The sequence below is a fragment of the Saccopteryx leptura genome, chromosome 6 (assembly GCF_036850995.1).
Source record: "Saccopteryx leptura isolate mSacLep1 chromosome 6, mSacLep1_pri_phased_curated, whole genome shotgun sequence".
Classification (NCBI taxonomy): Eukaryota; Metazoa; Chordata; class Mammalia; order Chiroptera; family Emballonuridae; genus Saccopteryx; species Saccopteryx leptura.
The window spans coordinates 26350278-26356823 of record NC_089508.1 but is presented as its reverse complement, the minus strand read 5'-3'; the positions used below and the strand labels follow the sequence as shown (position 1 = coordinate 26356823).

Sequence of the window (6546 nt, the reverse complement as noted above, 5' to 3'; positions counted from 1 at the left end):
ATGGACAAAGGAGGTATTAATAAGCTTTCTAAAGAAGTACTTCTCCAAGATTTGGTGTTTCACAGACCACAACTAGTGCTGTCAGTTCTACAGATGGCCAACTTCTGCATTTTGGAGAGTGGCTTCCAAAGATAGATCAACTTGCATCCCTAAAGCAGAAGACACCACTAATGGGGAAGGGAATCATCAGTCTCTAAACCAGAGGTCTAAAGTCACTACCCACATGTTGGTCAGGGACAAGAAAGACAGACCACCAGACAGTCATTAGAGATAATTGACTCTTTTGGAGTGAAATTAAAGAGACAGCATTACAGCATTATAATAACCAGGGCTTCATGGCAAACCCACACTGAGAGCTGTGGACTGGGCATTCCACCAATGTGAGCTCTAGATAGCAGTCCTGGCTTTGGCCTGCCACCCACTTACTGGGTGACTTTGAGCTTGAAATTACACTTTCTAGGTGTTGAGATCTCCTTTGTAAAATGTGAACCCAGAGACAGAGGGCAGGGCCTGCCTTTGACTTTTTACACGCTTGCATCCAAAGAGAAGGGAATTCGCAAGTTCTCAAAGGTGATGTCACTACATCATTACCTGCAGTGTTCCACCTCCTCCTTTAGGGCCTGCTGTCCTGGCCAGGGATCTGGCAGTCACAGCTGAGCTGTCTGCAAGCTGTGACCTCCACAACTCGGTGTTTAATTGCAAAGACCTTCCCAGGGCAAATGGTGTGACTAGGATGAAAGCCTTCATATTAGTTTCCTAGCGCTGCCATTAAAAATTAACACAAATATGGTGGCTTCAAACAGAAATATATTTTGTCACAGTTCTGGAGGCCAGAAAACTGAACTCAAGGTGTCAGCAGGAACATGCTTTATCAGAGGCTCTGGGGGAAAATGTTCCTTGCCTCTTCCAGCTCTGGGGGCTCCAGGCGCCCCTTCCTTGGCCTGTGGCTGCATCACACCAGTCTCTGCCTCTATCTTCAAGTGGGTTTTTCCCTTTCTCTCTGTTTCTCTCTTCTGTCTCTTACAAGGACACTTGTCATTGGAATTTGGTCCCACCCAGATAATCAGGGATGAATTCATCTCAAGATCCTGAACTTACTTACATTTTTTTCCAAATAAAGTCATTCACAAGGTGCCAGGGGTTAGGATTTCAACATATCTTCTATAGGGACACAGTTCAAACCAATACAGCCTCTAAATAGAGAAAAGTAGAGGGTTGTACAAAATCCTATCCGTCCTTAAGCCCCAAGTCAAATGCCACCTTATATGGGAGACTTGCCACTTCATGTCACCTAGATATTATCTCCACTGGGCCATCTGGTTATTCCTGTATTGCCTACGTGTCCTTCCCTTACTTCTAGATCACCTGCATCAGAATTCCCTAAGGATCTTGTTTGAAATATAAATTTCTGAGAGCTGTGTGCTTCAGTGCAGTCACGACCAAGTCCAAGAACCACACCATGTACAACCAGTCCTGAAAATGGCACAGACGTGGCATCAGGAAACCCCTATCACAAAGATATGAGTCTCTTAAGAGGTGAATCCCAAGTTCCGAGGAACGCGTGCTTTGCCAAGAAGCTTAACAAGAAGGGCCTGAAGAAGATGCGGGCCAACAATGCCAAGGCCATGACGACACGTGCCAAGGGTATCAAGGCCTTCGTAAAGCCCAAGGAGGTCAAGCCCAAGATCCCAGAGATGAGCAGCCACAAGCTCAATCGAGTTGCTTACATCACTCACTCCACGCTTGGGAAGAGTGTTTGTGCCCGTACCACCAGGGGTCTCAAGCTCTGCCAGCCAAAGTCCAAGGTCGTGACTCAAACCAAGACCCAGTCTGCGGCTACGGCTGTGTCTGCAGCTCCAGCTCCAGCTCCGACTCAGGCTCCCAAAGATGCCCAGGCCTCAAAGAAGGCTCCAAAGTAGAGGCTTCTGTCTGTTGATGTGAAGATGGAAGACTTGGTGTGACCCCTGGGCTGCTATCTGCATGGGGTTGGTGTCCTCCTGTGCTGTTTATACAAATAAACCCAAGGCATGATCTGTCAGTCAAACCAAAGAAACAAAAAAATCAAATTTCTGTCCCCCTACTCTAACTTCTATCACTGTCACTGCTGCCAGAGTCAGGCTTTCTGGATGTGGAGCCCTGAAGTGTGTGTTTTGGATCCCCTCCCTGGGAGATCCTGATGCCCCAGAGGTCTGGGATACCCATGCCATGCTGCAAATCCATGACCAGTTCTCTGATGGATCCTCTAAATATCTGACATTTATTTAAGCTGATGAGAGGCTGCATATAAGTGAGTGGGCCTGGATTCAGAGTTCTACAACCCATTAACTGTGACTTCAGGCTAGTTACCTACACTCTCTGCACCTCTGCTTCCTCGTGTAAATGAGCATAAGTATAATGTCAACCTCATAAGGCTGTGGTTAGGATTAATTTATATGTTTAGGAAATAAAACATATAAAACAGAATGGTGTCTGGCACATAGTATGTACTCAGTACATTTAAGCTGTTATGAAAGAGAACAGATTGGCAGTTGCTTATTTTTTCACTATATTCCTAGAACGCTTCTTCCCAGGAATATACATTGATCTTTCCACCTGTTGGGCAGATAAAATATATTATGCTCACTTTGTTAAAGATGGTGCTGCCTACGTGGAAGCCCGTCACCCAGGTGATATTAATGTGTGTTGGGGGCAGGCTGTGGGCAGGCTGTGGGCAGGCAGGATTCTTGTAGCCAGGGGCTTAGTTTTAGGACTAAGCCTTTCCCACCCTTTTTGATGTGGGGTAGTGCAATCCCATCATGCCTCAGATAAGTGACTTTGTATTAGAGACTTCCCTATTTTGTATATTGGATTAAAGATTTTGATTTCTGCACTATAAAGTGGGGCAGACCCGGAGCTTGTTGCTCTCTCTCTCTCTCTCTCTCTCTCTCTCTCTGTTCCTGAGATTAGCATTAGAGGAGATAGCAGAAAAGGAGAGCAGAGAAAGGCCACATGGAGGAGGCCAGGAGAAGCAGCCAAGATGGCAGAGTGTTGAAGGAGAAGCCAGTTTCAGGAGATGAGGAACAGAGGTGAATGAGACTGGTGAGGTTAGAAACCTTTGATTCTAGGAAACTCAGATAAGTCAGTAGCTTTGTGAGCGCTGAATGAGTGGGTTTTGGAGCCCAGAGTGTGTTTTTACTTGCCCGCCGGGTGCAAGCTAGGATTAAAGCTAACGGCCCACCAGTTCTTGGCTCCGTTGTTTCATCACCATCTGTCCGAATCCAATGAGAACCTGCATGGGCCAGGTGGCTGTGATGGTGGTACTGGCTACTGGCTTCACACCACCATCATCAGTTATTGCTATCTGCACATTTATTGAATACTTTTTTAAATTTATTTATTTTTTATTTTTTACAGAGACAGAGAGAGAGAGAGAGTCAGAGAGAGGAACAGACAGACAGGAACAGAGAGATGAGAAGCATCAATCATCAGTTTTTTTTGTTCTTGTTGCGTGTTGCGACACCCTAGTTGTTCATCGATTGCTCTCTCATATGTGCCCCGACCGTGGGGCTGCAGCAGACCGAGTAACCCCTTTGCTCGAGCCAGAGACCTTGTGTCCAAGCTAGTGAGCTTTGCTCAAACCAGATGAGCCCGCACTCAAGCTGGTGACCTCGGGGTCTCAAACCTGGGTCCTCCACATCCCAGTCCAATGCTCTATCCGCTGCGCCACCGCCTGGTCAGGCTGAATACTTTTTTTGTCTGACTACCGTGCTACCTAACCTCAGTATGTGCTTTATCTTATTTTGCCTTCATGATGATATTATGACCTTTTATTTTATGGATAAGGAAACTCAGGGTCAGACAGGTTAAGTGACTGGCCCAAAGTCCCTCAGGCAAGTAAATGGTGAGGTGGGCTTGGGTCCTGCTAACACTTCCACTATCACCACCCTTCTGAGGCATTCCATGTCCCCTATCAGGCCCAGCCATCTCTCTGAACCAAATTCCTAAACCTCCCTTCACACAGCTTCCTCACATTAAGTTCTGTCTTTTCTGAACCTTTCAAACCATGCTTTCTCATGCTTGGCCTCCTTGACCTGGGGCCCTCCACGCCCTATTTTCAGAGGTGTTGAATCAAACCGCATTTCTCTTTCATCTCCCTGGGGAGCTCCTTCAAATCCTACATCTATCCCCAGGGTCTCCCAAACCCAAATCCCCACCTCACACACAGGTTTCTCCTGCAACCCCAGGTGGCCCACGTGTCCACCGAGAGGCTGCCTAATTCTTCCTACAGGCCTATAGCACCTTCCGTTGTGGACACCTGCAGGCTCGGAGGCTGGGGAAGCCAACAGCCAGTCAACCTTCAGATGCTGTGCTCATCTTGCCCTGAATCCCAGGTCTCTGGTCCACCCCTCACCCTCCCGCAGCCCCTTTCAGGGAAGGGCCTCTCACCTTGTGCCATCCTGCTGTCCACCTCCGGCTTCATGTCCTGGCCCAGGGCACGGGGCCACCATCAGGCATACAGGCCTTATCCCTACACAAACACTTCCTCTTTACCCCAATACTCGTCTCACACAATAGGTAATCAGGGTAAACTTCTGACAATTTACTGAGCAAACAGTCACTGTGCCCCTGCCACAGGCTAAGACCTGTGGAGAACCCAAACCTGGTGTCCACTCTGAGGAGCCTTGACTCTGGTGGAGATGAAGCCCAGAAATGAGTGTTAGATGCCTGACAATCCATGGCCCAGCACACCTGCCCTTTACTAACTCACGGGACCTTGGAGCAAGTTACTTCCGGTGCTACCCTTTCTGGTCCTGAGTTTCACTAGCTGTAAAATGGGAACACTGTAATGCTGTTGTGAGAATTAACGAAGCTAAATCAGAAAAGGGCCTGGCAGAGCACCTGACATTCTGGAGGAGGGGAGGAGGAGGCGAAAGCATCTGTCAGCAGCTGGAGGAGGCTTCCTTCAGGTGGAAGAGGACTGTGGTTACAGGAGTGGCTTCCTCCAGAGCCTCAGCTGTGCCTTGAAAGCAAAATGCCATAAAGAATGGCTTCTCTCTCTATGCCCTGCTCTTTTGAGGTCTAGAAGTAGGTGTGGTGCCTCTTTTCAGGTATGAATTGAGTGCTCCCTGCATACAACACGGTCAGCCAATCGGGGTGTTGAGGCACAGGAGTGGAGTATAAAACAACCTCTTAGTTGAATGTGGGGTGCTGGCTGTGGTTAGTCACAACATGTCCATATACAAAAGCCAGAGAATATTCCAGGATAAGTTGATTTCCTAGGTTAAGTGCTAATTCTGTTGTAGACACAGCCCACAAAAGGAGAGATCACTGAAGTCCTGGGGTAGTTGGGAAATTCCTCACTGTTGAGGTATCAGTATGCAAAATCACAACAACTCAGGCAAAGCAGTCAGCGACATGTCAAGACACAAGGGTTAAAACAGTTCCCTCCCTCTGCCCCTTCATCAAAACATGCAAGTGCCTTACCAGGCAGTGGTGCAGTGGATAGAGCATTGGACTGGGACGTGGAGGACCCAGGTTTGAGACCCCAAGGACGCCAGCTTGAGTGCGGGCTCATCTGGTTTGAGCAAAGCTCACCAGCTTGGACCCAAGGTCACTGGCTTGAGCGAGGGGTCACTCGGTCTGCTGTAGCCCCCTGGTCAAGGCACATATGAGAAAGTAATCAATGAACAACTAAGGTGTTGCGACGAAAAACTGATGACTGATGCTTCTCGTCTCTCTCCGTTTCTGTCTATCTGTCCCTACCTATCCCTCTCTCTGACTCTCTCTCTGTCTCTGTATAAAACAAAGCAAAACAAAACAAAAAACAACATGCAAGTGAAAAGGATTGCTTTTCAACTTCCATGTTTGGTTCTTTCTTAATACTTTAGGGCTGCTTTGTGCTCTGCTTGGGTTTGCAGGAAACATGGTGGAGGAAGAGAAGAGAGAAGCCAGAGGAGGGGGAACTGCGTGATGGCTCTTGGGGTGGGGGGCGTGAGGGAGACAGAGTGATGAGCAGGGAGTAGCAAAGATCAAGAGAGCTGGGTCAGGTACCCTACTGACCTCAAATGGGGTGACATGGGGAAAGTGTGATATTGGCCGTCCCTCCACTGAAGGGAGAGTCTAGGAAAGGACACCAAGACAACACGGTGCAGTGGCGGATGGACCCGGGGCTTTCGTGCGAGGACAACAGTTTTCATGGGGCTTTGGCAGGACCTCGGTGAAGTGACTTTGCCTCTTCGAACCTCGGTTGCCTAATCTCTGACTGAGAATAACAGCATCTGTTTTATGGAGCTTTTGTGAGGGCTGTAAATTATAGAGCACAGGGCCTGCCAGAATGTGGCTGATAAGTTCTCTCCCTCGCTCTCGGTCTTCTAGGAACGCCTTAGAAATACAAGGCTGACTATATTTAGTGCTTGGCTCCCTCTCCTGCCAACCCATGGCTAAGTTAGAATTAAACCGTTTATGCCAAAGCTTCTTCCAGCTCTCGAATTCTCCATGGGGACTGGGTGGGAGGGGACAGTCATCAGCACCTCTTGGAGACTTGTTGCCAACTCTGAGCAGCACACT

At 48.3% G+C, this 6546-nt stretch overlaps 1 pseudogene; it reads left to right on the top strand.

The window, feature by feature from the left end:
• On the top strand, positions 1 to 2428 carry LOC136377016 (large ribosomal subunit protein eL29 pseudogene; annotated as a pseudogene).
• The last annotated feature ends 4118 nt before the right edge of the window (positions 2429 to 6546 follow it).